Source organism: Eucyclogobius newberryi, unplaced genomic scaffold (assembly GCF_026437365.1).
Source record: "Eucyclogobius newberryi isolate DKJ021-1_F unplaced genomic scaffold, fEucNew1.0.hap1 SCAF_8, whole genome shotgun sequence".
Taxonomy (NCBI): Eukaryota; Metazoa; Chordata; class Actinopteri; order Gobiiformes; family Gobiidae; genus Eucyclogobius; species Eucyclogobius newberryi.
In genome coordinates, this window is record NW_027316500.1 from 4527397 (window position 1) to 4547806 (window position 20410).

The following is a 20410-nucleotide window of genomic DNA, read 5'->3' on the forward strand; positions in this document are numbered from 1 at the left end:
GCACTTACGCGGCAGCCTCACGCGCGCTCACGTACGTACGGAGCTGGGCGAATGAACCGAGAAGCTTCTGTCGTCATTCTTCGTCCAAAAGGCGGCAGCGGCTCCTCTTCTTCTTCTTCATCTTCTTCTTCTTCTTCTTCTCTCCTCCGCTCGGGAACTCGGACAACTGAACTGGGATGCTCTTTGCTCTCTTAACCGCACTTGACGCAGCCCGTTTTACACGCTTTACGTCAAAATAAAGAAGAGACTGTGACAGACTGTGGGATTTTATTCGGAGACTGTTTTTGGCAGACAGACGAGTCGTGGAACTAAAGAAAGGTATGTCTGTGTTTTTTATTATTATTACCTTTTCTCGCGCGCGCTGCGGTGGATGACAAGTTCTCCGATTGGAACATTTGCTGCTGAAACGCGTTCTCTCGTTCGCGACATTTCTTCACAGACAGTTTGTTATCTCATTATAAAACTAAGCCGTTCCGAGTTTGCAGCGTGACGCACAGAAAAGCAGGTTATTTGAGTTGTGTCAGTTCCGATCACTGAAGGAAGAGAAGAAGAGGAAACGTGCGGTCATATTCTCGTCTTGTCTCACACACTGGTACAAGGGCCGGTAAAACTGGTTCATTAAGTGGGTTAAAAAAATAATAATAATAATAATAAATGATCCGGTGCTGTTTCGAAAACTTCCAATTCATTATCTGGCTATGGCTTGTTTATTTTAATTTTGATGAAGAAGAAAAAAAAAGTGTTAAATGACAATCCTGGGCTGGGCTTTTTCTTTTGGGACATAATTGAAAAAAAAAAAAAAAATCTGAAATAAGTAATCTTCCCTTCTAACAAAGATATTATTTAATCAAAAATGGTCTATTAAAATCAGAATACACTTTATATACTCTTTATTTGTAAAGATTGCCTATTCACACGCCATCAGTCACCATATATATATAGTAATTATCTTTTGCTCGAATGCTTTATTATATAGGACTGTATGGTGTAAAATGGGGGTGAAGAGTAGAGAGGACATTCAGAAAATGGTTGTACCTGTGAATCGATCCGCCTGTCCGCATATGTTCTGCTGCTTGACCACCAGGACCATATTTCACCCTTTAATTGATAATGTATTTTAAACGTTTAAATGTATAATAAATATTCGTTTGACTACTAAAACAGTCGTCAGTTGCAGCACTAGACATGTTGCATACTAGTATTAAGTAGTAAAGTAAAACAAACACTAATCTACGTTATTTATTATCTGTGTGGTTTTGGGTTGAAGAAGTATAGACTACTGATATTTTTTAGTACATTGATAGTCAAAAATTACATATTTGCAATTTTTTTTTACCAGTTATGAGTTGATGTTGGTTATGCTTTGGATGTCTCTTCTCCCCATGAATGTTTCAGTACATGTTGCGCCATTTGTGATTCCTGCGTCTCTCTATATGTCCCTCCACAGTCCTGCTCTACAATAGAGTGGTTAGCCCTCTTGTAAGTGTGTGATGTAAGCTGTTCTGAAGGAGGCTCTGTCTGCGGGTGCTGCTGCTGTCAAGAGGACATCGGGTGCTTTAATGGCCCTGCACTCATAAACAGTGCATCGTGCCGCTGAGGAGAGAATGGTTGTCGCATGTCTGGCCTGTGTTATATCTGTCTATTTGTAGTGTAAGTGTAGTACATTTCTGAATATGCTACTTTGATTCAACCAGGAGGCAATGTAGTGAGTGGACTGAAACGTTTATTGACTGGATAAACACAGGCACTTAGAGAGGTCAGAGAATGAAGGGAGAGAGTATTAGACACTGGTGATGATGGAGAGGAGCTGAGGAGGCTGATGGTTCTGCTGCTGCTTCTGCTGTCGGAGGATTGAAGATGGAGCAGTTTGTGAATGGCTGGCAACGACAAAGAATGAGAGAAAATGGAGTCTTCCTGGTTGAATTTCTGCTTTAAAAGATGATGTTATACACATTTAACTGTTTGAAAAGTCGTGTATTTGAAAAGTCGTGTATTTGAAATGATTCATGCGTGTTTGAGTAATCGTTATTCTCCTGCATTCAAGACGCCATTGCTCCGACAATCCACATGTTCACCAACCCTGATACACGCCCACTGTCATGTAGTTACTTAGTTCTCACATTTTAAGTTTACATTTTTAAACAGCGACTCACATAGGATTCAGCAACGTCATGTGAATTTACAGTTTTGTTTACAGTGTGCTCCAGTTTTCAACCTGAAGTCAGTGACCGTGTTTCTTTTTTGAAGTTGTTTTAGATCAACATTGCAATTTAAAATGTCCAAAATATGAGATAATAATGTAAAATAATGCGTGTCATATAATGTATTGGAGACAAAAGAATAACAGCAATAGATACCGTGGTTCAATTGTCTAGTTTAGCCACAGTTATATTGATATAACTGCATCGGGCAAACGTGTGAAGATATTACACAGATATTAAAGGTGCAATGTGTGAATTTTCGGTCCCACTTTTAAGGTATATTTCAGAAGTAAAAACACCAGAAATGTAGGGTTAAATGTAAGATGGATACGTGTAATGCCGCACAGTGGAACATTTCAGCAAACAAACAGGTGGCAGACCCGCCTTGACAACAGTTACACAGTGCACCTTTAACAAATCACTCACCCATTACATTTGTTGACTCTGCTTTGCATGTTGTCAGGGTTACCAATATTAATGCTGTATGTTAAGGACTTGAATTCTGTTTTCTCCTTTTAGTAACATTAAGAGATGATCCACTTTGTATGTAATATTTATAAATGACAATGGGATGTACATGGACGTACACTGGTCCATCACTCTGGAGTTACTCTGCTCCTCCTGTTCCATGCTCTCATCCACTGCAGAGTCACATTTCACTGTCCTCCGCTCATCAGCTCTCTCACTCTCTTTCTACCACTCTCTCTTTTTCTCTCTTTGACTCACTAGCGCTTTCTCCCTCTTTTAATCACTTTATTTCTATCACTCTTTCTCTTTTTTTCTATTACGCGCTTTTCCTCTTTCTTTCTTTCTTTCTTTCTATCACTCTCTCCTTCTCTCTTTTTCTCTCCTCTCTTTCTATCAATCTCTCTTTCTCTCCTTTTAACTATCACTCTCTCTCCTCTCTCTTTCTATCAATCTCTCTTCTATATCTTTCTTTCTTGCTCTATCACTCTCTCCTTACCTCTCTTTCTAACAGTCTCTCTTTCTATTACTCTCTTTCTTCCTTTGTTCTTTCTTTCTCTTTTCTCTCTCTCGTTGTTTCTCTCCCTCTCCCTCTCTGTTTCTTTCTGTCTCACTCTTCCTCTGTTTTTCACCTGAAAATAACTGGGTAATTGTACATCAGGCTTAAATTCAGCACTTTTATGTTGTGATAAAACATAATTCGATGCACGTCCGTCATTGTTTACCACGTTCTATTTCAAACAGTAAGTTACATCTTTGTTTCTTGCTTCTTTTGCGTCCTCCTCTGTCTTGTTCATGACATCACGGGTGGTATAGAGTGTCCCATTGTCTGTGTGGGATCTGCCGAGTGTGCATGCCTAAAGTGTCCACAGCCACATTCGTATGCAAGCTGCTGTTTTCCCTCCGCTGTGTAACTAATCCTCCGCCCTCACATGGGATTAGCGCATATGGATCGCCTTGTTGCCTTTATTTGAGTTTACCGTCCAAGATGTTTGAACAATATAGCGAGCGGCAGAATGTGGCCTTTTCGATTCGCAAGCTGTTTGGTGTTTCGGCAGAGCCCAAAAAAGAAAATGGGCTTACAATTTCACAATAACAGCAGGTGGAGATGACAATTTGAAGATGTTTTATTTGACGAGGAATGAAAGGGAATTATGTTGATGATTTCAGTGCTGAGGGCATCACTACAAAGCTGTCGATAGTTTCTAATTTTATAGCTGTGCTGCTTTTGAATTAATTTCTAGATGCTACAGTCCTCACTGTTGGCAGTACAATAAATGTCTAGTGAGGCTTGGTACCCAAACCTTTCTTGGCAATACATTTGGTACCTCAACTGTAAATTATATTCTATTTATTGTTCTAAGGTAGGGATGGGTAGTATGCCAAAGTAGCTATTTTAGTATTAGTAGTATAATGTATGTCAGAGGATCACTCAGAACATGGCAAAGGCTGTCCAATAGTCAGATATAAGTCAGAAATAAGGCTGCATCTAACACTCATCATGGATATCACTGATCATGATGATATAATTAAACTAGTATATAATAAACAGGGATCCGTACACAATTGTGACTTTATTTGTCATTGAGTTGTGATGGACAGAATGCATACCGCTAGTTTCATACATACAATTTTTCTTCAAGCCATCCATTTTTTGTGGATACAGACATCATACTCTCCAAACCATCATTACTACATGCGAGACAGAAATAGAAAAAGTCCTAAAGTTATTACTCTTGGCCCAACTGTCAGGAAGAATTTTCAAAGACATATTTTTTCACATAAAAAACAATCCAACAAATCCTGTAGGCATTATGAAAAGTCCATATAGTAGCCCTGTAGTTGACATCATATGGTACATTTTTCGACTCCATGCACCTCCACAACATTCTGATGGGTTTTTGGCGTTGTCGGCAGGGTTTTCAGAATGAGGGATTTCCTGTGTACGCTGCAGAGACAGGTGCGATATGGAAAAGTAAAGCCATGATTGTGTTGGAGTAGCAGACAGGAGAACAGGAGCAGGAGGCAGAGGAGGCAGAGGAGGCAGAGGAGGCAGAGGAGGAAGAGGAGGAAGAGTGAGTGTGCAGTGTTAATGGACTGAGCCACTCGGAGCTGCCACATTCACCTCGGACTGTCATCACATCTGCTCAGAGGACAGGAGAGGTGCACTTTTATTGGTCACTCTGGGATGTGTGTGAATGTGATATTTTTGGAGAAGATATTAAATTGTGAAATTTTAACCTTCAAACTGCAGGTCTTAATGCTCAAGGATTTGTACAATATTTGTACAAATCCTTTTTAATGTGGAAGAACTACTCAGTTTTGTTTCTTAAGTAAAAGTACTATTACAAGGTCAAACATTACTCAAATAAATGTAAAATTAGCGCATAAAAAAACAATTTTACCAATTGAAATACCAGTTTAAAAATGTACTTTTAAAGTAAAAAGTACTGCACACAGTTTTTTGATACAGAATTGTGCTGAGTTTAAATTGTACAATTAAAATACATTTCTTAATATTTCTGGTAAATTTGATGTATATGTTTGCTCACAGCCTGGACTGGAACTCAAAAACCTATGGCAAGAATGTCACCATGAACGTGCTAAAAATAACCCCATTAATTGTATAAAATTACTTTTTAGTCCAATTCTAAGATGTAGGGAAGTATAAAGAACATATTCTTCTCTCAAATGTAGTGAAGTAAAGGTAAAAAGTGTCCAGTGTACAATTTACTTCAACAATGCATATTATGCTAAATTTAGTTTTTTGAGCTTTTAACCATGTTCGAGCATTGTTCCATCATCAAGAACATACCTGGAGTTGCTTCATTCTGAATCTCCTTGATAACTGACATTTTCTCCATCTGTGACTAGAAAAACAATAGAACAGTAGACGATAGAAAGGTAATCAGTATTAAAGTGTTGGAAAAGTTCATTTGCAGCTGAATAGTATATTTAACAAATACCAGAGAACTTGACACATGTTTGCAGACTGACTGATACGCACTGCTTTTATGTCATTTTTATTTCATGTACAATTGATGTGGTGTTTATGAGTGTAACAAATGACTGTTACACCAGTGCTCACAAAGCAACTACAGAACTGTGTATAGTGCATGAAATATTAATATCCCGACGGTGGATGACTATTGAAGCGTGGCCAAAGGGGTGTGCATTCTTTTTGATCTGTTTTATAACTGCCCCTATATTTCATGATAGAAATGAAAATAAATATGCTGTGTAAATGTTCTGTCCAAAAGAGAGTAGATGAAATCACTAAATATCCGTTCTGCTTTAGACACAAATTGTAAATTTAAAAAATACTTTTGTATGACTTTGTATTGTTTTGTGTCGGGCTAAAAGGACGTTGTTTTCTTTGCCATGCATTAGCTGAACTGTGGCGCTGTGTACACAAAATAAAAAGGCTTTCTGTTACAGTCTGATTCCATTTGCATAATAATATATCACATAAACTGCACAGCGCCTTGGTGACGTACAGCAGTCATTTTCAGAACCAAGTCAAAGCACTATGTTGTGGACCACAATCAAAAATACACATAGCTGAAAAATGCTTTACATTTATATGTTTTGGGGCTTTTAACCATGAAATAATGTTTTGTTCGTGTTTGAGTAATGTTGCATATTTTCAAAAGCTCAAACTGGTCTGTTTCACCAGCTGATGTCATGAGGTGGTAATCGGGAAGTGCTCCTTTATCACAATTGACTCAAATTATGCAAAATGTACTTTTTTCTTTAGCTTTTAAACATTGTCTCCTCATCAGAGACATAGGAGTTGTATCTAGCTTCATTCGCGCTTGTTTCTTTAATCCTGTTTACGAGGTCCTCCTGCTCTGAGACAGGGCTGCAGCTCACAATTATTCTGGTATTCGGTTCACTTTACACAGTAGTATCCAAACTATTTTCATTGAGGGCCGCATTTTGCACTGTATGGAGCAACATGGCAATGAAATGAATCATTCAACATTTTGCTTTTGTTTTGCTTTTGTCTTGATGAGCTTTTATTAAAGCTTGGAATGTTAATGTGCATAACATCAAAATATCTGAGAGGTTATGAGAGCAGAAGTGTTACTGTCAAAATGTTATGGTTATTTGAGCATATTTAGAAGGAAGCCTCACTAGCAACACACATTTGGGCCATACTTTGGACCCCCATGATTTAAAAGATTATTCTTTCAATTCATTGTCTACTTGCAAATATATATTTTATCAAACCAAATTTGACCCTGAAGAAATGTCACTTTCTTGAGCGAGTATACTTGCGGACAAAATTATTATTATTCTCATTAAAAACACTAAATGTTCCTCTGCAAGTCACAAAAGCCTCTTCAGCACAGGTTTTGAAGTCTGTGTATACCTCATAACTGTTATTTTATTTACTAAATTAAGTTTTATTAAGCGATTAGTCACAATATATCTATTCACTTCTTTCAGCTCTACTCTGAGATAACCACAGAGATTTTACTCAAATCATTGCATCTCAGGTACAAATCACGTCATTTACCACTGCGTGCTTATATTAGCATGCCCATCATGTTTCAAGGGCACGGTTATGGTTGTTTATGATTGTTCTACACTGGCATTATTTCTAAAACAAGTTCTAAAACATGAGATGTCAAAGCAAAGATACTCAAGAGCTCGTTTAAAGGACAATTGTTCTTGTCCTTTAAACGAGCTCTTGAGTATCTTACAGTCAATGCAGAATATGTGTCCTTTAAAGAGTTTCACCTTCACTAAAGCATGTCTTGTAGCTATCGTTTTTAGCCTTTGTTAAGCCTCACGCCCATCATCATTCCTTCTACTTGCAACAAAGATGTTTTGTAGGCATGGACATTATGTGTTAATTAATGAGTTAATTTTGCAAGGTAAGATGATATGGTGATGTTTTCCTGATATTAATCAATCCTCCATTTTGGTCTATTTTCTTAATTATAATAAATGGGCAATGCAATGATGACAGACTTAAATAAACCTCAGCAAGAAATAAATGCTTTCCACCCTATTGTCATTCAACTTGAGAAAATGATTCTTCATTATTCCTGCAATGTCTAAAATGTGTTAATAAACCTGTCATAAAAAGCTTCAACATTGCTGAAGTGTCCACAAGTAGTTCAGACACGCCTGGCTCGTGTAACATGAGACGTTTAGTATTCCTATTGCAACTGGAGTTAGATGAGTCCACACAGAGCTACACCCTGACATCATGTTCCATAGGAGAAAGACAGGATCGATGGAGCACTCCCAGACCTCACGGGACGCGCTGCCAGGCCAGGGCGAGGCAGAGTGGGTTAGCACAGACAGGAGGAGACAAGGAGACACAGCGGGAGTGTTTTTGCTATTGCATTAGCGGCGCAGCAGCAGGGGATGTGTTCAGGGGCCAGCAGAGAACACAAGAATGGAATCACCCAAAACAATCCAGTGTCCCGGAGTGAAGCTGCTGATTAGAGCGCTTCTGGCTCTCACACATGAGGCCGAACAGACAAGGGAACATGAGGAAGCCCGGGACACACTTTAGAATCACTGGACAATGGCAACCACAGACTGCAAACATAATGAGAACACTATGAAATGATCTAATGAGCTCCAAGACAAGAGTTCCAAAGAAGGAGAACACATTTGAACAAAAATAAAAAAATGTATCTTTCCTTTGTACCAGTGTGTTCCTAACCTTTGTCAGCAAGATGAACTCTTGCAGTTGTTGTGAGTTTACAAACTCTTCAGACTCCATCTTGTTAGACTCCATCTTGTTGTAGTCAATTGTGATGAACCACCAGTGGTGCGGGATTGGAGTAATCACACAAACAAACATGGAGATACCGCCAGACATACGTCAATCTACTTTATCAGAAATATAGACTATTGTTTTTTCAAAAAATGCACTTAGAGCACTTTGTGCTCTTATGGAGGGAAAGATGTCTGTGCTTTTCCCTCAATTGGATTCAACCAGTTTGATTTCTGGTTGAGAAATAATTTGAACTCTTTTCAGAGTGCTCCACACGTCAGTTTTGCGTGAGTCAGGTCTCTTTCCTCGCTCAGACATCTTCTCAAGTCTGTAAAGTGCACAACTCGCGTCGCCACTTGGCACTTGCACAAGCAGCACACGCAGCAGTGCGGGGGAGGTGACTGCTGCAAAAGACTGTGGGACTTGTAGTTCTAGCCAATTAAACTTAAAACGTCTTGGTTTACAAAATGTCCTTTTTAAGTACCATTACATTTAGTGCAAGCTAAACACATTTTCTGACCAGAAAGTAGCCATGTCTTGATTCAGTTAACATACATTTTTACATGTGGAGCTAGAAGTGAGTGGAAAAGTAGCCTAGTTGTTATTGACATTGTCCAAATGACTACAACTGAATTTTTTTCTACAATGGAACACTCCTGGACGAATGAGGGATTACACCAACTTATTATAACCCTTAATGCTAATTCAATTCAATTCAAGTCTATTTATTTAGCACATTTAAAACACCCCCAGTTGACCAAAGAGATATGGTGATCATACAGTGTGAATAATAGAGTCAAATATCAAGAATAAATCAAATACCACAATAATCCTGTCTAGCTTGCACTAAATGCCAGGGAGAAGAAGTATGTTTTCAGTCTAGACTTAAACTTAAACTATTTATAATACATCATCAACTTTGATTCTATTTTTGTATGTACAGCGAGAGAGAGTGAAAGTAAGTACAGTGTGCAGTGTGAGACTGGATGATTTTAATATTTGGTTGAATCATATGATCCATCCATTTTCTACCGCTTGTTCCCTTTCGGGGTCGCGGGTGACTGAGCCCAGTGACTTCGGGCCTTAGGCGGGGTACACCCTGGACAGTGGCCAACTTGTCGCAGGGTCAACACAGAGACATAGACATTACAGACAGTTCACTCTCACATTCATTCACTAGGGCCAATTTAGAGTCACCAACTTTAACTAACACATGCATGTCTTTGGACGGTGGGAGGAGCCGGAGAACCCACGGTAACACGGGGAGAACATGCAGACTCCACCCAGAGAGACCATGTGATGTTGGTCTGGTCCGGGAATCGAACCCATGATCTCCTTCTTGGGAGGCAAGAGCGCTAACCGCCTTTGCCACCGTGCACCCCATAGATGTTTAACTTTGTCTATTTATTCACACACTTCCAATTCAGTATTCAAATACTTATTTCTATATGATCTACCTGCTCAGGGACTAAAGGTGCAAATAGCATCGGTACTCTGCACCTGTACAAAACAATCCAAATAGTCTGGGAGCTAGCTCTGCCATATGTCATTATGCTTCTTTATGATTCATTTTCATTATTGCCCTGTTTGGTCCCAGGACCCCCAAAACCAAGCCTCTGACTGAATGATGTGAGTGAGTAAAAAGTGAAGCTCTCGTCACATACAGTGTTACAGAGATATGACATTTGGACCAAGATGAAGAATACACATTTCAACCTGGAGAGACTCAAATAAATATGCGATATAGAAGATGATAAATAATAAATAATTAACCACAACAATAAATAATTCACATCGAACTGCTGAATAGAGTGGAAGAGGTGAATAGTTCAGACAGGGCCGGCCCAGCCTATAAGCGAACTAAGCAGCCGCGTAGGGCCCCGAGGCGTTAATAGGGCCCCCAACCTGGCAACCCGTCTTATGAGAAGTGCAAGCGCAGCGTGCGCCACTAGTGTAGTAGCGCTGCAGGCGTGGCAGGGCACACAGCGGTAACAGATAACGCACAAACCGCATTTATTTGTAATGACAATCTGGCAACCAAGACACCAAACCTGCGCTGATTGGGCAACTTCATTGTGCGCGAGCAGAAGAGCAAAACATAAACACAACAGAACGTGGTCCCTGCGTGGTCCTCATGTCCAGAGGAATATATCCCCCCGATGCCGAAAAACGAAAGAAGAAACTTCTTGACGATGTAAAGAAACTGCAAACTCAACAACACTCTCCAGGTATTGAACTTCTCTTACAAAGAGACGGTTAATGCTGCTGTTTGAAACAACACGATTCTGTCACTGTTTGCTCAGGCTGGAGGCGACGAGAGCTCTGCCCCGCGCATTATATGTCTGAATGAAAGATAATAAGCTTAACATTGACACCAGCCCGGGAGTGTGAGCTGCAGGTGAGGCCGGTGAGGGGCGTCTATGGCCCGGGTCACTAAGAGGCGGAGATCCGGTCCAGACGAGCGCCGTCTCGTCCAGAACCTCTGATGTGAGACTTTAGAGTGAACAGTGTGCGGCCCCTGTCCCGGGCCCTTGTCCCCGGTCCCAGGGCCCTGTCCCGGGCCCTTGTGCAGCCTCAGTTAGAGATGAGCGGGTTTGAGTTTGCGTCCCTCTCTCTCACATCACCATGTGTGAGATCAATCGTGACTCGTGATGTCTGTTTTACTTTGACTTCTTAACGTGCAATAAGAGGAACATAAAGGTTTATGCACGTAAGGTCCATCAGCCAATCACATCGCAGCATTGTTTCATGCAGGAGTCCAGTGTGTGATGTTCTGATCAGAACAAACATTTATATTGTAATTAACTTTTAATAGAGCAATAAAACATTTCAATTTATTTAAAAAGCATCATTAGACTATTTGTTATAAATTATAATAAATTGATAGTGAAAAATAACCAGACATATTATGATTGTGTCTGTTATAAAATAATACTATATATTTTTATATAAATGTGGCAAAGTTGCAGAAACACAGTCTCTTCACTATAGCTAGGTTTGGATCTTCACTTCTAGTTCTGTTCATTCTCTGGGAATAACATGTTTGCACTGTTTTATCAGTGTTAATTGTTAATAAAGCAATGCTTATGCCATTTGTTTAATTTAATATAACTTGTTTTGTCACTTTAGCAAGAAGGAACAGTTGGGAGCTGTAAAAGATAAATTAGTAAGGATAACTATTAATTTTACATTTTCAGTTAAAATTAATCAATTTGATCATAATTATTTTCATAGCCAATATTGTATTGAGTAATTAAGTACACTAATGTATTAATAACTAGCTTTAGTAATTTTCTCCTGGCACAGTTTCATCACATCATCATTTTATAGCATTACAACCTGAACATTTTACTCTTACTTTAGCCGGCTGGACCACATTAAAATGCACCAGAATACATGAAAAAGGTCTGAAAATCTCTGGGGGAGGGCCCCCAGACCCCCCCGTTCATTAATTTAAACTGCTAATGTGCTAATGTGGCTGTAGACCCTTAACACCCACAAATACGCCCAAAAACATATCTGGGATGTGTGTTATTTGTACAGGGAGTAGAGGTGATGTCAGCGGAATACCAAGTTGCATTGTGGGATTTAAGTTATCAATATTTGAGCTTGTGAAGTGTTGAGAATAAACTAACTGGCAAACGGATGCCCTGGAGTTTTGGTGCGCTTTGTTTGCGTTGAAGAAAGTTCCCATATGTGAATTGTTTACTGACAATGGCAATAAAACTGATTCTGATGACGTGGTGAGGGGCCCCCAAAAATGTTTTCGCTTAGGGCCCCCTGAAGGCTTGGGCCGGCCCTGAGTTCAGATGATGAATGAAGATGATTGTTATCAAGGATGATCTAGTACAAATGATGCTGACACGATGGGAATAATAACTAAATAATAATAACTGAAGACCATTCTTTAGTGTAATGTTTTTCTAACATTAAAAATGTTATTGGGTAAACAAAGCCTAAAATGTGTCCAAGCTGAAAGAAAAGACTGTGTTCTTTGTGAAAACTCAGTTACAGTTGAGTTTACATATGGGACCGTAATGCCATGCCATGTTGCCACTTTTTGATATTTTATTTAATACATTGGATGGATGGATGGATGGACATTGTCTAATCCTGGAATCTCATAGGCTTAAACACCTAAAATTTTGTATTTCTCTATTCCTCATCATGTCACTATTCTTTATTCTAAATATTATTATAGCGTCACCTTTTACTCCTTCAAAAAAGTCCTTTGGAGGCTTGGTTCAAATAAGAGGCTTTGGGTCCTGGGACCAAACGGGACCGTTGAAACAAAAGAGTTGAACTCGTAATGGCCTGAGGTTTACACACTAAGGTCAATTCATTCTAAGAAACAGGTAGCAAAATAATCACGTAGAAGGCAGCTGGCTCCTGGACTAATTCCATAGCATTAAAAAAAGGTTTAGTACCATTTGACTCCTTTAAAGGTGTAAAAGTGTGACTTTTATGGTGCCGGGTAAATCCATACTGTGGAGCATTCCAGGTGAAGTCTCCACAGTGACAAGCAAGTGGCGTACTGTCCACTAGAAATGTTACGCATTACACCTTTAACACGATGTCACATTTTTGATCAGTCGTTGTGTTTGTTCAGGTTTGAGCCTCGTAAATCCTGCACTAGTCGATTCGTGAGTGGTCTTATCTCTTGATAGAGGGGCTGCGTATGGGACAGCTCTGATGCATGTCCAGAGCAGAACGCTGACTCAACTGACCCCGCCCACTCATGCTCTGCTTAAGGTGGGCGGCCATGTTTGATGATATCATTATCTCAATGCTTCTTCATCTGCATTACTACTGCTGCTGCTATTGCTGGAACTAACCCAAGAGCCGCAGACATGCACTGAGAGGAAGAGGAAGCCACAGTGCAGAGTGTTAAGAAAAGAGAGGAGGGGGAGGAGGGGAAGAGAGATAGAAGGGGGAGGAGGGAGAGAACGGAGAAGAGGGGGAGGAGAGAGGAGGAAGGGGAGAAAGGAGAGGGAGAAGGAAGGGGTGGAGAGAGGAGGAAGGGGAGAGAGAGGAGGGCGTGGAGGGAGAGAAGGGAGAGGAGGAATGGGAGAGAGAGGAGAAAGAGGAGGAAGGGGAGAGAGGAGGAAAGGGAGGGAGAGGAGAGCGAGGAGGGAGAGGAGAGAGGGGGAAGGGGAGAGAGAGGAGGAAGGGGAGAGAGAGGAGGGAGAGTAGGAAGGGGAGAGCGAGGAGGGAGAGGACAGAGGGGGAAGGGGAGAGAGGAGAGAGAGGAGGAAGGGGAGAGAGGAGGGAGAGGAGAGAGAGGAGGAAGGAGAGAGCGAGGAGGGAGAGGAGAAAGGAGAGAGCAAGGAGGGAGAGGAGGGATGAGGAAGGGGAGAGAGGGGAGGGAGAGGAGGAAGGAGAGAGAGGAGGAAGGGAAGAGAGGAGAGAGAGGAGAGAGAGGAGAGAGGGGGAAGGGGAGAGAGGAGGGAGAGGAGCGATGAGGAGGGATGAGGAGGGAGAGGAGAGATGAGGAAGGGGAGAGAGGAGAGAGGGAAGAGAGGAGAGAGAGGAGAGATGGGGGAGGGGAGAGAGGAGGGAGAGGAGAGATGAGGAGGGATGAGGAGGGATGAGGAGGGAGAAGAGAGATGGGGAAGGGGAGAGAGGAGAGAGGGGAGAGCTAGGAGGGAGAGGAGAGATGAGGAAGGGGGAGAGATGAGGGAGAGGAGGGACAGGAGGAAGGGGAGAGAGAGGAGAGAGAGGAGGGAGAGGAGGAAGGGAAAGCGAGGAGGGAGAGGAGAGAGGGGGAATGGGAGAGAGGAGAGATGAGGAGGGAGAGGAGAGAGGGGGAATGGGAGAGAGGAGAGATGAGGAGGGAGAGGAGAGAGGGGGAATGGGAGAGAGGAGAGATGAGGAGGGAGAGGAGAGAGGGGGAATGGGAGAGAGGAGAGATGAGGAGGGAGAGGAGAGAGGGGGAATGGGAGAGAGGAGAGATGAGGAGGGAGAGGAGAGAGGGGGAATGGGAGAGAGGAGAGATGAGGAGGGAGAGGAGAGAGGGGGAATGGGAGAGAGGAGAGATGAGGAGGGAGAGGAGAGAGGGGGAATGGGAGAGAGGAGAGATGAGGAGGGAGAGGAGAGAGGGGGAATGGGAGAGAGGAGAGATGAGGAGGGAGAGGAGAGAGGGGGAATGGGAGAGAGGAGAGATGAGGAGGGAGAGGAGAGAGGGGGAATGGGAGAGAGGAGAGATGAGGAGGGAGAGGAGAGAGGGGGAATGGGAGAGAGGAGAGATGAGGAGGGAGAGGAGAGAGGGGGAATGGGAGAGAGGAGAGATGAGGAGGGAGAGGAGAGAGGGGGAATGGGAGAGAGGAGAGATGAGGAGGGAGAGGAGAGAGGGGGAATGGGAGAGAGGAGAGATGAGGAGGGAGAGGAGACAAACCAAAACATCTCACTGGTGCCAAACTGGTGATCAGAGAACTTGTCCAGAGTTTTTAATGAAGAATAAATCAAGATTACAACAGTTTTCTGTCAGAGCGATACTTGATTTGAACATGGTTACCTCGTATCCGGGGGCAACAGAGGTTGAGTTTACGACGTTTAAAGTCAAATCACATCACATTATGTTCCCCTTCACTTTTATCTCTGAACTGAACTTAGAAGAGTGTTGTTCTCATTTCCCTGTGGGACAAATAATGTTCTCTAATCTTCTAATTGCCTCTGCTTGTGCTGGAGATGAAATCCTGCATGTGCATAATATTGAATCGCTGACTTGATTATTTCTGTCATTTCTTGTAAGTCATAAAATGAAACTGTTCTGCCCCGGGGAACCTACAGCAGCCTTTGAGTTGTCTGGCTTTCTGCTCATGATTTGTCACTGTTGTGCTCTTCTAAGTTTGAATAGTTTAATTTTCAAAGCTCGTCTCCCTCGGGTGCTCCTGTGTCACCGTAGCTTTTATAACAGAAGTAGTTATTCTTATGCATTCGCTTCACTGACGAGATGTTTTAGCTGAATACCAAGCTCCAATTACTGTCTGAACTGTGGTCCGTGAGGGCATAGGTTATTTCACTAGTTTGGAAGCTTTTTCGTTCATCTCGTGTGTGGGTGCTGAACATCTGTCCCGTTCATGTTTGAGGGGGAGAGAATCGCTTTTCCAATGGGTGGATCCAATTGTGCGGCGTCCGGTCTGCTTTAGCTAAGGAATGAGACAAGCACTATAGCCGTTTGATTGGAAACGCCCACTTGATTAAGTGAGAAACGACAGAAGCTCAGTTGGTCAAGTGGTCATCTTCTGGTCGTCTGGTTCGAATCAGACATGAAAGAAAACAAAATCTTCGGTTGAACGTTCAGATCCACTGGCCAGAGGTGTGATTCCACCATCCGTAGAAGAACACTGTTCCTGTGTCCTTGGGCAAGACAATTGACCCGCCTCGCCAACTTGTGTGTGAATGGGTGTGAATGGGTGTGAATGGGTGAATGGGTGTGAATGGGTGAATGGGTGTGAATGGGTGTGAATGGGTGTGAATGGGTGAATGGGTGTGAATGGGTGTGAATGGGTGTGAATGGGTGCGAATGGGTGAATGGGTGTGAATGGGTGTGAATGGGTGTGAATGGGTGTGGATGGGTGTGGATGGGTGTGAATGGGTGAATGGGTGTGAATGGGTGAATGGGTGTGAATGGGTGTGAATGGGTGTGAATGGGTGTGAATGGGTGCGAATGGGAGTGAATGGGTGTGAATGGGTGTGAATGGGTGTGAATGGGTGTGGATGGGTGTGAATGGGTGCGAATGGGTGTGAATGGGTGCGAATGGGTGTGGATGGGTGTGAATGGGTGTGAATGGGTGAATGGGTGTGAATGGGTGCGAATGGGTGCGAATGGGTGCGAATGGGTGCGAATGGGTGAATGGGTGTGAATGGGTGTGAATGGGTGAATGGGTGTGAATGGGTGAATGGGTGTGAATGGGAGTGAATGGGAGTGAATGGGTGTGAATGGGTGTGAATGGGTGAATGGGTGAATGGGTGTGAATGGGTGCGAATGGGTGCGAATGGGTGGGAATGGGTGTGAATGGGAGTGAATGGGTGTGAATGGGTGCGAATGGGAGTGAATGGGTGTGAATGGGTGTGAATGGGTGCGAATGGGAGTGAATGGGTGTGAATGGGTGTGAATGGGTGAATGGGTGTGAATGGGTGTGAATGGGTGTGAATGGGTGAATGGGTGTGAATGGGTGTGAATGGGTGTGAATGGGTGCGAATGGGTGCGAATGGGTGTGAATGGGTGTGAATGGGTGCGAATGGGAGTGAATGGGTGTGAATGGGTGTGAATGGGTGCGAATGGGAGTGAATGGGTGTGAATGGGTGTGAATGGGTGTGAATGGGTGAATGGGTGTGAATGGGTGTGAATGGGTGAATGGGTGTGAATGGGTGTGAATGGGTGTGAATGGGTGTGAATGGGTGTGAATGGGTGCGAATGGGTGTGAATGGGTGCGAATAAAAATCCAAGATGGCGCCGCTGAAGGCTGCCTCGGTGTTTCGGTGCTCGGAACAGGATGTAAGCAGACTAATTAGGAAATCCAACCCTCGAAAAGCTGCTGGACCAGACGGTGTTACTGCCGCCACCTTAAGACGCTGTGCGGGTGTGCGGGTGAGCTGACGCTGTGCGGGTGAGCTGACGCTGTGCGGGTGAGCTGACGCTGTGCGGGTGAGCTGACGCTGTGCGGGTGAGCTGACGCTGTGCGGGTGAGCTGACGCTGTGCGGGTGAGCTGACGCTGTGCGGATGAGCTGATACAATTTTTAACATCTCCCTGGAATTATGGCATGTCCCAGCCTGCTTCAAGTCGTCCATCATTGTCCCTGATGATCGTGGACATGATCGTGGACTTCAGGATAGTCAAAGTCCCCCAGCCCCCCCTCACCATCACAGACTCCCCCATCTCCACTGTGGACTCCCTCCGCTTTCTCGGCACCACCATCACCCGGGACCTCAAGTAGGGGCCTCCCATCAGCTCCTTCATCAAGAAGGCCCAGCAGAGGATGAACTTCCTGCAGCAGCTGAGGAAAGCAAAGCTGATGTTTTATCATTTTAACGTTGTTTTATGTTGCACCGAATCACCAAAGCAAGTGCCTATGTTTGTGAATTCTGTTCATTGACAATGGCAATACACCTTTTCTGATTCTCTGAATGTGTGAGTGGTTCCTCAATGTAAAGTCCCTAACCCAGTCCTGAGATCCTTGAAGGTATTTCACATTTACACTGCCATAACTGTAGATCCCGCCTGAGCCACTGTCTTCTTATCCATATAAATAAGTCTGGGTTGTGTCGTTCCCTCTCGTCTGAACAGCTTACACTCACAGCATGGAGGTAATCAGAGTACTGTCTCCTGTTGTTTTTTATCCTGTTCCAGGCGGCCAAAATGAACATGAACTCAATGTTTTAGAATTTTTGAAACAGGTCATTCCAATACACAGAGCACATTCTTAGACTTTAGTGAATATTCGTTTGTTGTTGTTGTTTGTACCATAGGTTATACTTCCCAGCACAGCAGTAGTACAACAGATAGTGTCAGCACGCTCCTCCAATGCTGCTTTTGGTTACAATGCTCTTGAAAAGGAAAACATGGAGTGAAGGATTAATAGCTTCTTTTTTTTCACATAAAGTTCCTGTTTTTAGGGAGGGGCAGTTTTGTCATGAGCAGTGTAGAGGCTAATCCTAGTTCTTTGTTCCTTCGTTTTAACCTCTTCGGAAAATAATGACTGCATGAGCCTGTTTTAGGCGTAGGACCACTGGTGTAGTCGCAGCACGGTAAAACCACGTGTTGCTCCAGCCATCTCTCTTTATTAACAAAGTTTTACAACAAAACTTCTTCACCTGTTTTACATGACAGGTAACAGTAGTGCGCCCCCAAGCGTCCAGGACATGCACACACATGCAAACTTCTTTTAAATAAAACACAAATGAGTTATTATGAATAACATAAAATTAAGAATGCAAAATATCAAACCATATAAAATGGCGCTTACAAGCAGAAACACCATTTATTGACAGCTTTTTCAGCAGCTTTGGGCTGTATTTTGGCAGGCAATCTGAAATACAACAAGTAATTCAATCATCACCATTGTACACTGGTACATTTTGTCTTCAGTCAAACCATTTATACGTAGGGATGGGACAGGATCTCAAGCGCGCACATACATATTTTTGTAGCTGTAGTTGAAATACCCCTCCACCTTTATTCTTACCATTATTGACATTTATAATCAGTCCTAAAGTTTGTCAAAAAGATGGCTAAAAATATAATTAAATATATGTGTTTTTGAGACTTGGACATTGTTGAAAATGATTCACGCATATCCACACTTCATCCTTGGTTTTGTATAAATGTCAGAAAGAAGAGAGAACACTCTTCCGCTGTCACTACATGTACATGTACGACTTTTATGGATGAGCAAGCAGACAAAATAATATTTGTCATTAAAACACTGAACTTCAATTCAGAATTTGTCTGCACACACAAACGTGAAACAAATAAAACATTTCAAAATCTTGAACCCATGCCCCCCCCACCCCGCAACTGACATTTACTGAGCTAAACTTAGTGTTTAGACATGTGTTGAATGAACCCAACAGTGTCACTTCACTGCTCCATTCAAATCCTCCACTAAAGCTCTGTATGTGATTAAATGACTGTATTTCTAACTAACATCTAATCATTAGAAACATAAACAGAGTCTTAGCTCTAACAAACAAAGACTCTTCTCTTAAAGGCGTAATGGACGATTTTTCGCCGATTTGAGAACTCAAGCGGAAGTGCGCACTCCCCCGTGTGGACGCACAAAAAGAACTAGATGACACCGTGACTTCCAGCCAAGCTTCAGGAGGCAGAAGTCAAGCAAAGCTTATTTGGATATTTTTCGGAACAATCTAATCTGAAATCACCATGTGTTTTTTTAAAACATGGTGATTTCAGATTTTATTGGTCAGTCCATTACCTAGTTTTTAATGACGCCACTGCAAAGAACCCAGTAGGTGCGAGTGGCGGCTGACACACGTTCAAGTGCGTCTTGTAATTTAGCATTAGCACTAAAACTTAAAATAAAATAAATTAAACTGCAGTTGCTTCGATGGGCGCACATAGATAAGCAACATCTCATTTACATCGTGCATTTGCTTTTTAGACAAGAGGAACTGTGTTATTCACAAGTTATTTTCTTTCTGCAGCGCAAATAAACACACTGAAGCGCCGGTAGTTTTTACTTTCACTTTAACGCCGCAGACCAAACCAAAAGCACATGCGGAGGGTCGTAGTTTGTCATCTCTGCTGATCTAAAATGAGTGAGTCTATGTCTAAACTCTGATATTCTCCTGTCTGTGCTCCTGGTGTGATGGGACACACACTTCTACACATGTGGCATTGGGATCTTCTCTATGTGATTCCAATCAAGAGTATCACATGCATTTTAAATAATCCATTCACCATAATTCATTCATAAGTCCTGAAATAGTTTACTTTGCCACATCTCCATGGCACTACCTAAAAACGGCAGTGCGTAATGAGGATGCAAAATGTTAAATAGATTGTCTGTGACCTTTGGAGCGCTGCCGTCTGTCTCCCTCATAATGTGCTGGAATGTTCCACAGCACTTTTTTTTGTTTTTCTCAGTTCGTCTCAGACAGCCACGTAATTGGTCTTTGCTACAGTGATAAAGAAAGAGGGAAAAAAAGGAAAAACAAATTCATTGTTTTGAACAGATTTTTTAAAAACACACATATTTTTGACTTTCCAAATTCAAACTTGATCAAAAGGACTAGAAAAGTTCTTCAGCCCTGATTATGTGTAGTTACGGCGCCCTCTAGCTTCTGCCTGCTTGGGACGCTGAAGCAGTTTCAGTAAAATGTTGTCCCAATACATTTCAAACGTTGATGTATGTAACCTCTAAGTTGCTCTAAAACAAACAAGCAAAAACATTTAAAACTATTTCAATTGGACATAACATTTCCAGAACAGAAAAGTTAGATGGATACTTTGGAACGCTCTCTTGGCATCAGCGAAAAAG

At 42.3% G+C, this 20410-nt stretch overlaps 1 protein-coding gene across 2 annotated transcripts in view; it reads left to right on the top strand.

Annotated features, from left to right (window-relative positions):
- Positions 1–298: 298 nt before the first annotated feature.
- marchf8 (membrane-associated ring finger (C3HC4) 8) overlaps positions 299–20410 on the top strand; it is a 179642-nt gene continuing 159530 nt past the window's right edge. The window contains exon 1 of one of the 2 annotated variants that reach the window (XM_072436559.1): positions 299–318. The gene's annotated coding sequence lies outside the window, so the exon portion shown is untranslated. The remainder of the gene's footprint in view (positions 319–20410) is intronic. The other variant, XM_072436560.1, reaches the window with a different exon arrangement.